Source organism: Odocoileus virginianus, chromosome 4 (genome assembly GCF_023699985.2).
Source record: "Odocoileus virginianus isolate 20LAN1187 ecotype Illinois chromosome 4, Ovbor_1.2, whole genome shotgun sequence".
NCBI lineage: Eukaryota > Metazoa > Chordata > Mammalia > Artiodactyla > Cervidae > Odocoileus > Odocoileus virginianus.
Window position 1 is genome coordinate 61,110,348 of NC_069677.1, and position 18,697 is coordinate 61,129,044.

An 18,697-nucleotide genomic window follows, 5' to 3' on the forward strand; every position below is an offset into this window, starting at 1 on the left:
CAGCATTCATGCCTGGAGAACCCCCTAACAGAGAAGCCTGGCAGGCCACAGTCCACAGGACTGCAAAGAGTTGGACACAAGTGAAGCGACCCCCTGGTATGGACTCAAGAAGTTTTTTATGTCTGTGGGCTCTGCCTCAGTGAGGGTTGAACATGAAGGTAGTGCAGTTGCTTGAGTTTCACCCTGGTGGCACCAAGTGTGCAGGGACATGGACTGTCTCAGCTACAGAAATTATGGTCCTATCAGAGTCTTTTTTTTTTCCAGCCTCTGGCAGGTGGTGATCAAAAGGCCTCTTTGGCTAGTCTTTCTCCATTGCTCCACCTGTTCAGACACTTAGAGGGCTCTTTTCTTAGGTCCTTCTCTGTTGTTTGGTGCATCAGGCACATAAATTGGCCCCCTGGCTAGGGTCCTACTCTGTTGTTCCACTTGTAAGGCACTTAAAGGGGCACCCTGGGTAGGGTACTACTCTGTTGATCCACTCATCAGGTGCTTCAAGGGCCAGGCTCTCTCAGCTGCCTGTGTGCTGACATGTGGGAAGAGAGAGCTATGGTGACGGCTCCACCCCCTAGGCATAACTCAGCAGTATTGCCTTGCTTCCATGACTGCCTGGCTTTCCTCCACAGGCATTTCCCTCTACATTCTTCTCCCTCACATCCCCTTGGTCGGCCTCCCAGCAGTCAACAGCAGCCCTCGCCCTGGGATTGCTCCACAGTCCCTACACTCCAGCTCCCAGCTGCTGCGCCATTTTGGGGACCTGCGCCCCTGTCCCTGGCTATGGCAAGGACTGTCTGATCCTCATATTCTTTTCTGGTGGTCAGGTCCTTCTGCCCACTCTCAGCTGATGCTCTGCAAGCACTTCTGTGTCTGAAGTTGTATTCCTGATGTATCCGTGAAAAGAGATGTACTCCATGTGTACCTACTCCTCTGCTATCTTGTTCCCAGTGGCAGGCATATTCCTAACCACTGGACCACCAGGGAAATCCTAGAGCTCCATTTCTTAAGTGAGTATTGTAGGTAACATTCTCTGTTGCCTCAGAAGACTTGCTTGGCTCCTTTCTGTGACTGAAATATAATTAAAATATTGGAATCTTTACCTTCCCCATCTTTTCTTGCAGGTAATGTTTGACTTACTGAAACAAGCTGGATATTGAAGAGGACACAATTGGCATACATGGTATCTTTGAGGCTAAGTTGATTGGCACTAGTTAAACCCAAAGAAGGCTATGTACAGGGCTTCCCAGGTGGTGCTAGTGATAAAGAACCTTCATGCCAGTGCAGGAAATGTAAGAGAAACAGGTTTGGTCCCTGGGTTGGGAGGATCCCCCAGAGGAGGGCATGGCAACCCACTCCAGTATTCTTGCCTGGAGAATCCCATGGACAGAGGAACTGGGCAGGCTATATAGTCCATAGTGTCGCATAGAGTTGGGCATGACTGAAGCGATTTAGCACACACACATGCACAAGGCTATGTAGAGTGAGGCACACCCATGTTCTGAGGCACACCCAGAACCCACAGAAAAAAAGATAAAATTTTTAGAAAAAACTCTTAAAGACGAAGACTTTAACCTAGAGATGAAGGTCTTGGACTCATTTCTCCAGCTTTTCTTACAAATGACTCCCACCACTTTTTTTTGAAATGCAAGATTTTCTTTATGTTGATTAGAAGGGACTCAAGTCCAGGGCACTTGAAATGTTCAATCATGGCTATGTGTTTTTACAATAAAGACTCAATGAAATTTTATGCTCCTGTGAGTCTGTCTTGAGATGATGAATTTGTTGCTTGTTCTCATTGAGTTTCTGAAAATTTCTCCAACTAGACTGGTCTTTTTGTTCTCTACTCTAAAAAGCTCTAGGGAAGCCATACCACTGAGCAGTAACTCTAATAATGGTACTATATTTAATATAATGAAATTTAACAATATGTGTGAAAAAATATGACAGATTCAAATATCTAAAGTGATAATTATAGTTATTATATATTAATCAGCCACCTTTCATAAAGCTTCCTCTCTGTACCAAAATATTTGTTAAGTAAGGGACTTTAATCACTGTATTTCTTATCTATATTCTTGAACTTGAAAAATAGGAACAACAGCACTATTTTACAAATGAGAAAATTGAGGCTTATAGAGGTTAAAACAATCTACCCCCAACTTACTCATAATTATTTCACAATGATTAAAGAATATTATTTGCATGCACATTGTATGAAAGTGATTGCTACTGAGCCACTTACTCTTTTTGACCATCATCTGTGTATACACACAGATAATTTTAATATTGTCATTTCAAAAAAGAAGAGTGAAATTCTCCAATGGCTTTTATTTTTTTAAAAAATAATAAACTTCCCAACCTCCTCCCATTTTCTTTTTGCCTGATCCAGCTTGATCCCATCCTGTGACTCAACAGTTATTTCTATCTTGCCCAAATGTTTGACTTTTACTTACACAAGCTCAGTCCAGAGTCCAGCTGAATTCCTAGCAGAATCAGGCTTATTTCTATCTGGCAGCTGCAAATGTAAAATGCACAAGCACTTTTTATCTTTCTCTTAACTAATGGAAAGTTTCCTTTATTTTTAAGCTCTCCATACCTCCCAGAAACCCACAAAGTTTTGTAAATTTTTACAAAATTTTCCAAAATCTTTTACAAAAGCTGTTTATAAGTATTGGCCAGGCTCAGTAAAATAAGTAACTGACTTTTCACAATGTTGTTCATTTGTCTGGACTTGCCCACCCGCAAGACTGAAGAGTGATCTAAATCTAGGAACTCTCTTCAGCACAGCACTGATCCATGTGAGAAGTTCCAATAGGATAAGGTCATGCTAGGAAGACTTGTGTGTGCTGCTATTCAGAATTCTGAGAGTTCACTGCTTATTTTAAAACTTGTCCCATTGGAGTATAACTTTCTTGTTGCTTTTACACACATTTGAAATACTATATTATAGTTTTTAGTCCATAGGAGGGCAATGTTGAGCTACAGGAAAATCCTTGCAGTTTTCTTGCAAAAGAACATATAGAATGGATTAATTTAAAAATTAATGAACTGAAACAAATTAACTAATTTAAACATACTACAAGATGATAGTTATTTAATAATATTCCCACATTGAATACTGACTGGCTTCATGTTTGTCATACTGGTATTTAATTTGTAAATTGATGTAAATTATTCTTGTCACTCAAAGCCAAACCATGGCTGTCTCTTTGGAGAAGGTTGTGTTCTCCTTGTGTAGCTTTTCTTTATTTTAGTTATTGGAAATGCTTAAATTATTTACAAACAGAATGTTTTTTTTTTTTAAACTATTTTTGTTAATGGTCTCCTGATGATAGCTCTGCTTGAAGAGAAAAGAATTCTTATAGATCAAATTTCTAAACTGCTTTGACATCTTTCTTTGGGTCAGAATTTGAGGTTTCCTTTAAATGCCACCATAAAGTTCTCAGAGCAAACAATTAACCAAATGTAATGTTTAAAGTGAGTTACAAAGAAAAGGAAATTAAATTTCAGCCAAATTTTAAGCTACAAAATTTGGTCATGTATCAGAATTATTTTCCTGAAAAGAGCCATAAATCAATATCACACACTATCATTTCAACCTGTATATAAGCAAGTCTATTCTGAATTTTTAAAGCAAGTATTGTATGTAGAATTTAAGTGTAATTATGTGTTTGTGTGAAAAGTGAAAGTGAAAGTCACTCAGTCATGTCAGACTCTTTGAGACCCCATGGGCTGTACAGCTCATGGAATTCTCCAGGCCAGAACACTGGAGTGGGTAGCCTTTCCCTTCTCCAGGGGATCTTCCTAACCCAGAGATCAAACTGAGGTTTCGGGCTTTGCAGGCAGATTCTTTACCAGATGAGCCACAAGGGAATTGTTTGTGTGAGAAAATGACAAATTTTTTGGTTTTGAAAGCTTATCATACTCTCCTAGATTGAAAAAGCAACTTTTCTTCTCTAAGTATCTCTATGTCCCATTTACCAGGGCATTGTGATAGAAGTCTGATTGTTGATAACCTACCTCTCCATTTCCATGCAGAAGCATGGTGCATCTTGTCTGTGGGTTAGTTCCTGAGTCCAAGGAAGTAGCAAATTACTGGATCAGTAACAATAAAAGATAACATTTTAGAAAAGCTTACTGTGTGCCAAAGGCTGTTATCCAAATACTGTTATTAATTTATTTACCCCTCACAACAATGCTATATATTCTATTATTAGCATCACTTACTGGATAGGGAAACTGAGCTATAGATTGAGCACATTATAGGTGTTCAAGGTCACAGGGCTTCCCAAGAGACAGAGCCAGGTACACTTTAGGGGACTTGCTCCTCATCACTACTTCAAGGTAAAAAGCAGAATGGACGGGGTCTGCTCTGATGGCCCCGAAGTAAAGAATCCGCCTTCCAATGCAGGGAATGCGGTTTGATCCTTGGAGGGAGAACTAAGATCTCCCATGCCAACCCCGCATACCACAAGTAGAGTGCATGAGTGCCACAGTTACAGAACCCACACGCTCTGGAGACCACATGCCCAGAGGACCAAGACCTGATGCAGCCGAAAATAAATTAACTAATTTAAAAAACCTCAGAGTGGATCAAAGATTAGAAGTAGTGATGCATGTGGTGTTTCAGAGTAAAGGGAAAATATATGAATGTTAGGCAATATTTAAAATATTTCCTCAGTATCTTTTGTTTAATATGGTGCCTCTGGGTAGGTGTGGGTGGATGTGGGTAGGTAAGTGCCAAAGAGGAACGTCATTGTAAGACTGACTTTTTCAATCTACCTGAAGGTCTTAACATTCATGATAACAAGCTTTTTTTTTTTTTTAATATATTTTAATAATATGATAAATGGATTACAAGTCCCCAGAGGGTGGAAATTGTGCCTTGATAATTTTCTGTGTCTTTTGTTACATCTGATCCAATAGCACTGATATGTGAAAATGATGCATTTGGAAAAATAAGTAATGGATGACCAAAAAAATAATTACTCAGTGTTAAAAGGCAGGTATGTATAAAGTCAAATGCAGAAACCACTGGCACACATCTTTGGTCCATAGTTTAGATCTGGGTAATATCTTTGGGGGATTTATTCTGTCTGTTTACACTGAGGAAGAATAGTTTGGGTCTGAACTACTGTCTGGATAATTCACTTCAACTTTATCAGTATGTGTATTTTTCTCTCTAGTTATTTACTTTAAGAAAGATCTCTGACTTCCCATTTAAGATAATATAAAAATGTAAACCCCATGCAAGTTTCTAAATGATTTTCATCAGCATATATGCAGAGAGATCTATTTGACTTTTTTAATTTAAAAAAGTTCTTATCTAGTTCTTATCTAGTTCTTATCTAGAAGTAAGGTATACTGCACCATATACAGTAATTCTTGTGAAATTCTAGTCAAATATAGAATGTTTACCCAAAATAGGGCATGCTTTTATCCATTCTATGAAATTTAGAACTCTATATAAAAACTAGTATCGAACTTCAAGAAATTGCAAAGAGTAGTTTCTCATGGCAAAGAAACCCTTCAGGGAGGGTCAACATTGGGGCACCCCCAGGGGTGTGTATGTCTGTATGCGTGTGTGTGCACATGCATGCATGATAATGAAAACAAAAATAAATGCAGATTAAAACACAAAGTAAAGGATATAGATTTTACAGGAAGAAAATGAGAAAAGAAAGAAAGAAAAAAGAAAGAAACTAATCAGTGAAGGAAAAGGGAAGGAGAATGGGATGGATTGTAGCAATTTGTTCAGTAATTTCCCCATTTCCTGTTCATCTTTACCCCATTAATAAAGAATTTTAATTGAATATGTGCCACAATAGAGCCTATAGGTCATTTTAATGACTCTGCAGCTGTGTGAACACATAGGGAAGGTAGTGCTGTCACTGAACTGGTCCTGCATCTCATTGGGCTGAAAGGTTAATTTTCATCTACCATCCCATCCCACCCAGCAGTGGGCACACAGACTTCCTTAAAAAACTCCCATCCTCAGGTATCTTTGTAAGACATGGAGAAATATGGGGGAAATGGATCAAAATTCAGGAGAAGCAGAGAGAGAGAAAGAAGACAGAAGAAAAATTAAAGATGATGGGAACTTCATTTTAAGGTTATTAGGTTGAAATTTGAATTTGGTTACATGAGAACAACTAGAGATGAAGAGATATGTGTAAAATCTTCACTACATAGCATAAAATAATTTCCTCTTCTGGCCTCCACACTGCATAGATGTTTATACAAATCAGTTAATAATGACTTTGAGTGGAATCAGTTCCATCATGTAATTTATTCTCAGAGACATCGACTGAAGCTCATTCCTCTAGAAAGAAATCAATACATTTCTTGTTCTGATGTGATTGAATCCAGAACCACTCAAAGCTGAATGGATCAGCCCTATGGAAGGAGTGAGAGTAATAAAACATAATTTTATCTGTTGTAATTTTATTAATTTTAGTCTAATTTCTAATAACTCAGAAATTCAGTGACTTTTCAAGGCTAGTTGAGACAGCTACTGATATCATTGTGAACACCAGAAAATTTCACCAGAGTGAAGCTCATATACCTTCTTCATGAGGAAATTTTTGGGTTAATGCAGTTGTCCTCTGAGATAGCTAGTCAGGAAAAGTTTCTAGGAGGAAATTTAGAAAATGAAAGACTGAATATTGGCTCAGCTATCTCATAATTAAAAGATAAGGATTTTTTTAAATGGCTATAATCTACTTTTATATCTAAACTAATGTTTATTTTAAAATAGTTTTTAATTTACTGGAAAGTTTTAAAGATGATGTAGAGAGTTCCCACATATACCATATACAGTTTTCCCTATTGTTAATATATTACTATTGCAGATGAACAAATAATGGTATATTATTAAAAATTAAATTCCATACTTTATTTGGATTTTATTAGTTTTTCTCTAATGTTCTTTGTCCATTCCCAGAAGAGCAAATTACATTTGTCCTCATGTTTCTTTAGGTTCCTCTGGGTTGTGGCAGATTTCTCAGACTTTCTTTGCTTTTTATGACCTTGACAGTTTTGAGGGGTACTGGCCAGGTGTTTTGTAGAATGTCTGATATTTGGGTTTGTCTAATAGTTTTTTCAGGTTAGGTGGGTTATGGTTTTGGGGGAGGAAGACCGCAGAGGTGAAGTGTCACTCTCAACATTATATATTAAGAGTACATTCTATCCACATGAACTGTCGCCAATGATGTTGACCTTGATCATCTGAGAAAGAAGCAGGCTTCTCCACTATGAAATAACATGTTGCCCCCACTCTGCTTCGCAAACTGTGCTATTTAGAAACAGGTCACTAAGCATTGTGAAAATTAAAGGGTGAGGAATGGAACTTTACCTCCTGGAGGGTTAAATATCTACATAATTAGAAATTTTTCTGTAGGGGAGATTTTATGTATTCAATCATTTATCTCATATGGACTCCTGGATGTTTATTAATATTTTATACTTTGAGCTACAATGCAATATTATGTTATTTGTTATTGTTGCTCCATTTGTTCCAATTTTGACCATTTGGTATCTGTGTTCTTTGGATATATTGCCACCATTGTTTTGTCTTTTGTGTACTTTCTTATTTCTGGCACTTCAGGATTCTGTGGACTCACTTTGCTGTGTCTCCAAGAAGAAATTGGAAAATTGTATTAGAAATAAGATACGGGCACAGGATGTACAATCAGTTTTTTTGTTACATTTTATTTGTATGGGGTCAATTACTTTCTGTTGGACTTGTTGGAGAAATGGCTCTTGATTCTGTCCCCAAGTGAAGGAGCATGAGACATCTGCATATTGAGTTTCTGTGTCTGTACTTCCTTTATGTTTTTTTCATGATACTCAATTATAATCAGTGGATATTCTTGAGGATCTTTATTTCCATTTTCCATCTTGAAAAGAGCTAGGGAGTATGTCATTATCCCCTGTGGACATTAAGAATAGCTTCTATAGATTCCAGGTTAATTTTTAATTAAAATTTGTATCAGTACAAGTTGGGCTTCCCTGGTGGCTCAGACAGTAAAGAATCTTCCTGCAATTCAAGAGGCTGGGGTTTGATCCCTGGGTCAGGAAAATCCCCTGGAGAAGGGAATGGCAACCCACTCTAGTATTCTTGCCTGGAGAATTCTTTGGACAGGGGAGCTAGCCCAGAGGTGTCCGTGGGGTCACAACGAATCTGACAGACTGAAGGACTAACACTTTTACAAGTTAAATAGTGTTAATTTTTTTTTTTTGCTGTCATTAGTAAATGAATAAGTTTTAGTTTGTCAGAAACCACCTAACACAACATCTTTTTAGAAGCCAAATTTTATGACTAGTATACAGCTTATCCCCTTGTATTTTCTAATGGTTAGGCAAAGGAAAGTGATAAATAGAAAGTATCAGGACTTCCCTAGCAGTTCAGTGGTTGAGAATCTGACTTCCAATGCAGAGAATGTGGGTTAGATCCCTGGTCAGGGAACTATGATCCCATATGCAGAGCAGCAACTAAGCATGTGTGCCACACCTATGAGCCTGGGTACCTAAACCAGAGAGCTTGCATGCTTCAAACTACAGGGCCCACACATTCTGGAGCCTGCAGCCATAACTAGAGAGAAGCCTGTGCACCACAAAGAAATATCCCATGTGCTGTAACTAAGACCTGAGGCAGACAAATACATATATACATATATATATATATATATATATATATATACACACACGCACACACACACACACATACACACACACACACACACACACACACATATATACAAAGATATTGTGTAGACAGTACTTGAGTAAAATAGAGTAAGTAAAAGTACACTGTAATTTTTAAAATTCATACTTTTAATTTCTCATAACATTGGTGTGCTGTACTGACATTAATCTCATTAGTATATTTCAGTCCAGTCGCTCAGTCATGTTCAACTCTTTGCAAACCCATGGACTGCAGCACACCAGGGCTCCCTGTCCAGCACCAACTACTGGAGCTTACTCAAACTCATGTTCATTGAGTCCGAGATGCCATCCAACCATCTCATCCTCTGTCATCACCTTCTCTTTCAATCTTTCCCAGCATTAGGGTCTTTTCAAACGAGTCAGCTCTTTGCATCAGGTGGCCAAAGTATTGGAGTTTCAGTTTAAACATCAGTCCTTCCAAAGAATCTTTAGGACTGATTTCCGTTAGAAAGGACTTGTTGGATCTCCTTGCCATCCAAGGGACTCTCAAGAGTCTTCTCCAACACCACAGTTCAAAAGCATAAATTCTTTGGCACTCAGCAGTTCTTATACTCCAACTCTCACATCCATATATGACGACTGGAAAAACCATAGCCTTGACTAGACAGACCTTTGTTGGCAAAGTGATGTCTCTGCTTTTCAATATGTTGTCTAGGTTGGTCATAGCTTTTCTTCCAAAGAGCAAGCGTCCTTTAATTTCATGGCTGCAATCACCATCTGCAGTGATTTTGGAGCCCAGAAAAATAAAGTCTGACACTGTTTCCCCATCTATTTCCTATGAAGTGATGGGACCAGATGCCATGATCTTAGTTTTCTGAATGTTGAGCTTTAAGCCAACTTTCTCACTCTCCTCTTTCACTTTCATCAAGAGGCCCTTTAGTTCTTCTTCACTTTCTGCTGTAAGGGTAGTGTCATCTGCATATCTAAGGTTATTGATATTTCTCCTGGCAATCTTGATTCCAGCTTGTGCTTCCCCCAGCCCAGCATTTCTCATGATGTACTCTGCATATAAGTTAAATAAGCAGGGTGACAATATACAACCTTGACATACTCCTTTTCCTATTTGGAACCAACCTGTTGTTCCATGTCTGGTTCTAATGGTTACTTCCTGACCTGCATACACATTTCTCAAGAGGCAGGTCATGTGGTCTGGTATTCCCATCTCTTTCAGAATTTTCCACAGTTTATTGTGATCCACACAGTCAAAAGCTTTGGCATAGTTCATAAAGCAGATATCGATATTTTTCTGAAACTCTTGCTTTTTCGATGATCCAGCAAATGTTGGCAATTTGATCTCTGGTCCTCTGCCTTTTCTAAATCCAGCTTGAACATCTGAAAATTTATGGTTCACATATTGCTGAAGCCTGGCTTGGAGAATTTTGAGCATTACTTTACTAGCATGTGAGATGAGTGCAATTGTGTGGTAATTTGAGCATTCTTTGGCATTGCCTTTCTTAGGGACTGGAATGAAACCTGACTTTCTCCAGTCCTGTGGCCGCTGCTGAGTTTTCCAAACTTGCTGGCATATTGAGTGCAGCACGTTCACAGCATCATCTTTTAGGATTTGAAATAGCTCAACTGGAATTCCATCACCTCCACTAGCTTTGTTTGTAGTGATGCTTCCTATGTAATGATGCTTCACTTGACTTCACATTCCAGGATGTCTGGCTCTAAGTGAGTGATCACACCATCATGGTTGTCTGGGTCGTGAAGATCATTTTTTGTCCAGTTCTTCTGTGTATTCTTGCTACCTCTTCTTAATATCTTCTCTTTCTGTTAGGTCCCTACCATTTCTGTCCTTTATTAAGCCCATTTTGCATGAAATGTTCCCTTGGTATCTCTCAGTTTCTAGAAGAGATCTCTAGAGCGGCACTGGAGTGAGGAGTGTCTGAGAGGAAATACCCCACATCCAAGGTCAGAGAAACCCCAGTAAGACAATAGGCACTGGAGTGGCTGTGAGGGGATACCCCACATCCAAGGGCAAAGGAGAAGCCCTAGCTAGACGGTGGAAGGGGTGAATTCATGTTTAGAATCAAACCCCATTCCCACCAGAGATGCTCAAAGGGCTCAAACAAACTTTATGCACACCAGGACCCAGGGACCCCACAGAGATTAAGACAGAACTGTGTTTGAGCATCTCCTGTGGAGGTATGGTTTGGTGGTGGTCTGCCACAGGGACAGGGCTCTGGGTGCAGCAGACTTGGGTATGGCATGAGCCCTCTTGGAGGAGGTCGCCATTAACCCCACCGTAGAGCCACCAGAACTTACACAGGACTGGCAAAACAGACTCTTGGAGGGCACAACAGAATCTTGTGCACTAGGACCTAGGAGAAAGGAGCAGTAATCACACAAGAGGCTGTCCCAGACTTGCCTGTGGGTGTCTGGGAGTCTCGGGCGGATGCTGGGTCGGTGGTGGCCTGCTGCAGGGTTGGGGGCACTGAATGTAGCAGTACATGCATGGGATCTTTTGAGGGATGTCACCATTATCTTCATTACCTCCACCAGGTAAATAGCAGGGAAAGAACACAGCTCCACCCATCAACAGAAAATTGGATTAAAAATTTACTTGAGCATGGCCCTACCTATCAGAACAAAACCCAGTTTCCCCCTCAGTCAGTCTATCCCATCAGGAAGCTTCCATAAGCCTCTTATCCTTCTCTATTAGAGGGATATCATAGTGAAGTTACTCAGTCGTGTCCAACTCTTTGTGACCCCATGTACTGTAGCCTACCAAGCTTCTCCGTCCATGGGATTTTCCAGGCAAGAATACTGCAGTGGGTTGCCATTTCCTTCTCCAGGAGATCTTTCCAACCCAGGGATTGAGTCCAGGTCTCTCGCATTGTAGGCAGATGCTTTACCATCTGAGCCACCAGGGAAGTCCTACCAGAGGGCAGATTGCCTGAAAACCACAATCACAAAAAACTAACCAATCTAATGACATGGACCACAGCCTTGTCTTACCCAGTGAAAGTATGAGCCATGCCATGTAGGGCCACCCAAGATGACCATGGTGGAGAGTTCTGAGAAAATGTGGTCCACTGGAGAAGGGAATGGCAAACCATTTCAGTATTCTTGCCTTGAGAACCCCATGAACAGTACAGAAAGGCAAAAAGATAGGACACTGAAAGATGAATGCCCCAGGTTGGTAGATGCCAATATGCTACTGGAGATCAGTGAAGAACCAACTCCAGAAAAAATGAAGGGATGGAGCCAAAGCAAAAACAACATCCATTTGTGGATGTGACTGGTGATAGAAGCAAGGTCCGATGCTGTAAAGAGCTGTATTGCATAGGAACCTGGAATGTTAGGTCCATGAATCAAGGCAAATTGGAAGTGTTCAAATAGGAGATGGCAAGAGTGAATGTCAACATTTTAGAAATCAGTGAACTGAAATGGACTGGAATGGGTGAATTCAACTCAGATAACCATGATATCTACTACCTTGGGCAGGAATCTCTTAGAAGAAATGGAGTAGCCATCATAGTCAACAGAAGAGTCTGAAATGCAGTACTTGGATGCAGTCTCAGAAATGATAGAATGATCTCTGTTCGTATCCAAGGCAAACCATTCAATATCACGGTAATCCAAGTCTTTGTCCTAACCAGTAACGCTGAAGAAGCTGAAGTTGAAGGGTTGTGTGAAGACCTACAAGACCTTCTAGAACTAACACCCAAAAAAGTTGTCCTCTTCATTATATGGGACTGGAATGCAAAAGTAGGAAGTCAAGAAACACCTGGAATAACAGGTAAATTTGGCCTTGGAGTACAGAATGAAGCAGGGCAAAGGTTCATAGAGTTTTTCCAAGAGAACACATTGGTCATAGCAAACACCCTCTCCAACAACACAAGTGAAGACTCTACACATGGACATCACCAGATGGTCAACATCAAAATCAGATTGATTACATTCTTTGCAGCCAAAGATGGAAAATCTCTATCCAGTCAGCAAAAACAAGACCAAGAGCTGACTGTGGTTTGGATCATGAGCTCCTTATTGCCAAATTCAGACTTAAATGGAAGAAAGTAGGGAAAACCACTAGACCATTCAGGTATGATCTAAATCAAATCCCTAATAATTATACAGTGGAAGTGAGAAATAGATTTAAGGGACCAGAGCTGATAGAGTGCCTGATGAACTATGGACAGAGGTTCATGACACTGTACAGGATACAGGGAGCAAGCCCATCCCAAGAAAAAGCAATGCAAAAAAGCAAAATGGCTGTCTGAGGAGGCCTTACAAATAGCTGTGAAAAGAAGAGAAGCAAAAAGCAAAGGAGAAAAGAAAAGATATTCCCATTTGAATGCAGAGTTCCAAAGAAGAGCAAGGAGAGATAAGAAACCCTTCCTCAGTGATCAGTGCAAAGAAATAGAGAAAAACAATTGAATGGGAAAGACTAGAGATCTCTTCAAGAAAATTAGAGATACCAAGGGAATATTAGTATATTTGGATAAAAAATAATATTGGAATTGTTATAAATAATTTTGTAGGGGTTCTTTAAATTGTTAGTCAACCCCAAGTTTCATAGCACTCTTTTTTTTTTTTTTTTCTTTTTCTATTCATAGCACCTACCAGTCAGGGCCAGTGATTTTCAAAAATGTGATCCCCAGAGCAGCAGCATCAGTATCATCTGGGAACTTGTTAGACATGTGGTCTGTGTCTTACCAAAATCTCTAGGTGATTCTGATGTATGCTGCAGACTGGGACATACTGGATTTCAAGTTATGCTACAACCCCAAACTTTAATGGCTTAAAGCATAAAAAGTTTGTATCTGACTCAAGCTACATGCCAGCAGTGGGGCAGCCAGGAAGACAGAAGATGCTTTACAACCTCATCTGTTTCTGTGGTAATGGCAGCTGGAAAGTAAAATACACACTGGTTCTTAAAGCATTTTCTGGGAAGTGACACTTTCTTCTCCTCATAATTCTTCAGACAAAGGAAGCTTCTCTTGGCCACTCAACTTCAAAGGGTGTATAAGGTAGTGCCTTCCTACCAGGTATCACAAAGGATGGAAAGATAGATTTATTTAGCAAACATGGTGAATATCTACTATAGTATTGGGTATCACATTTTTTCCAATAGGAGTATAATGGGATTTACATATGTAATTAAAATTATCTAGTATTCACTTTAGAAAAGTAAGAAAAAGTAAATTAAATTAATATTAATAAGATATTTTATTTAATTCAACATATCCAAAGTAGTATCATTTTGACTAGAATCAGTGTAAAATTACTAATGAGATGTTTTGCTTCTTTTTTTTTCATCCAAAGTCTTAGAAATCTGGTGTGTATTTTGCATGTATAACACAGGCTCAGTTTGAATTAGCCCAGTTTTAAGTGCTCAATAAATATATGTGACTGGATAATTTCAATTTGAACAACATCTTGAGTATGTCAAGACAATATCTGCCACATAGTAGGCATTCCATAAACCTGTGTAAAATGTTGAATGATTGTAAACCATAAATATTTTTAAAAATAGTTTTCTTTCTTTATCATATTACTGTATTTAGGTCTTGGTTTTCTTTCCAAATTCTGTCCCCTTGTGAATTAATACTACTTTTTAAGGGATGTTTGTGAAAATTAGATTTCAAAACTTTCATTAGAAAAATTATTACAAGTATTTATTTTTAAATATATCTTTATCTGTTTACTGTGGCTGTCTAGTTTTACATCTTAATCTATGATTTCTTGCTGTTTTTCTTGTGTAACATTTTTGTGTGTTTGTGACAGAATTATGTCAAATTTAAGCTGAGCTTAAAAGTTGAACATATGGCCTCCACCCAAATTGATGTTAAAGCATGAGGATTAAATGCAAAAATAATTTTCAGTTAAGTAAGAAATGCTGTGAATTAAAGCTCAAAGGCTCAAGTTTATGTTCAATAAACTGTGTAATATAAAGCTGCTCTTTATTGCCATGACACCCTCCTTTTTAGTTTGCATATTCCAAGATGTAAACTGTCTGCTTAGTCTTTGTTTGGGAAATTTTGACACAACATTAAAAAAAAAATACAATATTAAAATTCTGAAATACTGTTTTTTCCTTACTCCAGAGCATCCCTCCACTCAATCCCCATGGCCTCCACTGCTCCCTATTCCCCCCTCCAACCTATGGACTTCCCACATTCCTCATCACCTTTGTCAGCTTCCTAAGCTACTAGTAAGGAATATATTTGCCAAAAAAATATTCATTTAGTATGTTCAGCATTGTCTTATAATACCATCCATGAGGTCCAGTGATTTGATAACTGAAGACTACGTCTGCAATACAAACTCTTCTTCAGGAAGTTCCTAAAGGACACATTTGCAAAAAAAATTCTTTATATTAAAAAGAGTTTAACTTACTTATGTGGTACTGTCTTTGTTTCTGAGTTGTTTAGAAAAAATAAGGGCCCAGTGGTTTGGTAAATCATGTCTTCTCATGGATACACTCAATAGAGGAGAAGAGTTTTCTTTTTTCTTTTTTTTTTTGTAGATATAACTTGTGTTTTAAAGGGGAAAATGATCTAAGTAGTCTACATGAGAATTTAGATCATGCTTCTCTAACCACAGGGAGTGTGGTTGGTGAGTGCCTCCAGCTTCTGGCCTCAGAAACTCATCCTTGCCTTTGTGCTTATCCCAGAGTTCCCACACTGCTACCCTGGTGGCTCAGCAGTAAAGAATCCACCTGCCAATTCAGGTGACACAGGAGACACATAGGAGATGTGGGTTCAATCCCTGGGTTGGGAAGATCCCCTGGAGAAGGAAATGGCAACCCACTCTAGTATTCCTGCCTGGGAAATCCCATGGACAGAGGAGTCTGGCGGGTTGCAGTCTATGGGGTTGCAAAGAGTTAGGTATGACTGAACAACTAAACAACAACACACTTCACATGGGCTCTTTGCACCCAGTGATGGAGCATGGCAGAGAGGGATGCTGAAGCTGAACGATTTCTGGGAGCCACAGAACTGTTCTGATAGTCTGCTCTGGGTGGAGGACCACTTGATGGATTAGCCAGAATTTCCCTAGACACTTCCATCCAACCATTTTCATCTTTTTCTTTTTATTTGGAGTCAGACTTGTTTGTATCTGAGGGCTCCTCCACACTTGTCTGGCTACCTCCCTATTTTCTTTCACAGAGACATTTCCTTGGACAAAATCCTTTTACATTAATCCAGTCTTGGCATCTGCTTCTTGGAGGGCCAGGACTAATATGAGTCCCTTGGATTCCCTTAGATTTGGCTTTTATAAGAGAGTGTCACCTTATCAGAGCATGGTGGTGGAGCCTGAGCAGTGGGACGAGGGTACCCTGTGGGTGCTGGTGGCCTTGGTGGTGGCAGGATGTAGGAGTCAGGGCAGAGTGAGAAGAGAACTGGCAGAAGAGGGCAGTGGTTGTTGCGGGGGCTCAGAATGAGACGTTAGAATCTGAGGGAAGGAGAGGAGTCACTGGGGTTGAAGGGCAGTAGTAACACTGGGACATTTGTTGTGTATGAGGGGAACTGAGCCAAAAATAAAGGATAATGAAAGCCATGTGAGAAATGGGAGTTACAGATATGGAAAATGAGAACATTGTTTAAGACCTGTGGGTTGGGGAACAAATGGTAGATGTGATGATTTTCAATGTGGAAGTGAATATTTTTATAAAAGTATGCATATAAACAATACATGCTCCCCAGCTCTATCTGGGATAACTCCTTGATAATAATGGGCATAGCTATCACCCAGATGTTGGTTTCTATCAAACATTATTCATTAAAGAAACTGGAACTCCTTGAGGAAATAAATGGCTGTTTCTGGGACTAGAGAATGGAAAGCACAAGATGAGCCTGGAACATTATTTTGTGCCAGAAAGTAAGGAATTCTCAAAGAATAATGGGATTACATTAGAAACACATAGGAGTCAACTTCAAAACTTTCCTGCTGACCAAGTTTAGGACAATTTGGGGACAAGATTGATAAAAATGGGTTATAACCAATGGAAAAAAGTATGAATCCATGCCTTCATACTATATATAAATAAATAAAGAAGGGAAAGTTTTCCCTTCATAGAATGTCAACTAATGGATATAGATACAAATAATAGAAGTAGGCAAACTCACAATTAAACAGCAATGCTAAAAATAATTAATTCAACCAAGAACTATCAATGGATACTAAAACTATGGGTGAAAGTTTGATGAGGAACAGAATATTTACATCTTAAAGTATTTCCTCACAAAATATTTATTAGTGACAAAGGGTAAAAGAGCCACCAGGTGGTGAGAACAACAACAAAACAGCTGGCAGGATCCCTCTTACTTAAGAAATCAGTTAACAGCTCTAATAATAAAAGCATTCAGAATCATGTACAAGATTAATAGAATCATAAAAAGAGCATTTCTACTGCCAAATTTCTCCCCAAAATCTAATCTGACTTTCATCACGAGGCAACATCAGAAAAACAAACAAAAATTCAAGTCGAACTGGGGTATGTGTATATATATATATATTATGTTATTATAATATATATCAATAATATATATATATGTTATTGATAAGGTCTCAGTTATAATTTTCTTCAGATCAAAGAACTTAAAAAAACACTGGAAAAAATAATGTCATGGCAGGTACTTAAGGACTCAATTTCCCATTTGCTCTGGAAAAATGAGAACATGCAATTTGCCAGATTAGATTTGAGGAGTTGAAGTGGCCAAGATTTCCCAATAGTGGTGTGTACAGCTTCCCAGAGATTCTTTACTTGTTCTTCTCCCAGTCAAGTGAATATCTGGAATTCATGCATATTTACAGAAGACTGAAACTCTTTCTGAATAAAAATCTTCTAAACTTAAATTTGTAAGTTTAAAAACTATTTTGAATTGATTTATGCAACAGAAAGTGTTTTCTTTATTTTCACTTTTGTTATTTTTTAATCCTAAAATACATTGGGTAACAGATCTGAAGATAACTAGAAAAGACAGATTTAAAATATCTCAAACATAAGCATTTCTCTCATTGTCTCCCTGCCGGTCAGGGGCATATATTACAAAAGGGTCAGGAAAAAGGAGGAGGAAGAAGAAGCAAGAAAATGACAAGGGAAAGAGAAAGGAGAAAAGGAAAAAGAAAAGGTTGAGCAAAAGAGAAAAAAGAAAAGGAGGATGAGGAGAATGAAAGCACATTTGTTAAGGTACTTTAGATGCAAGAATAAAATTGACATTTATTAGGTTGATATCACGTGCCTGGTGTTAATTTAGATGCTTGCTAAACAGGAAGTAAGAAAAAAGCTGAGAGTAATTAGGTATCTTCTCAATGGCTAGTTAGATGGTATTTCTGTCTGTCTTCAAAGCTCCAGTGTTATCCTAAGTGATGTTAGTAAATAATTAACTGTCTAACTGGTGAAATAAAGGATGAAAATGCTCCACTAGATGTTAGCATCAAGGTGATTTTTGCTTTTCCTTCAATTCAGTTTCCTTATTTAAAAAAATGGAAAAGACATCCAAAGTAGTCAAAAACGTGTTGAATTTTACTGCCTTGGAATATTATCTGAGTAATGTTTTTACTAATTTTCAGCTCATTTAAGTACCATTTCATCCCTATGTAGATTATACATAGTGAAGTCAGAAAGAGAAAGACAAATATAGTCTACTAATACATATATATGGAATCTAGAAAAATGATTTTATGAACCTATTTTCAAGGAAGGAAAGGAGAGGCAGATGTAGAGAATGGACTTGGGGCCACAGTGAGGGAGGGAGAGAGTAGGATGAGTGGAGAAAGTAGCATCAACACTATCAGGTGTAAGATGGATAGCTGATGAGAAGTTGCTGTGTAGCACAGGAAGCTTGGCCTGGCACTGTGTGGTGGCCTGGAGGGATGGGATGGGGAGGAGGGGAGGAAGACTAGAAAGGGACAGTATGTATGTATAATTATGGCTGCTTTGTGTTGCTGTATGGAAGAAACCAACACAACACAGTACAAATTTTTTTAAAAATAAACTAAAAAAATTTTAAAAATCTGAGTA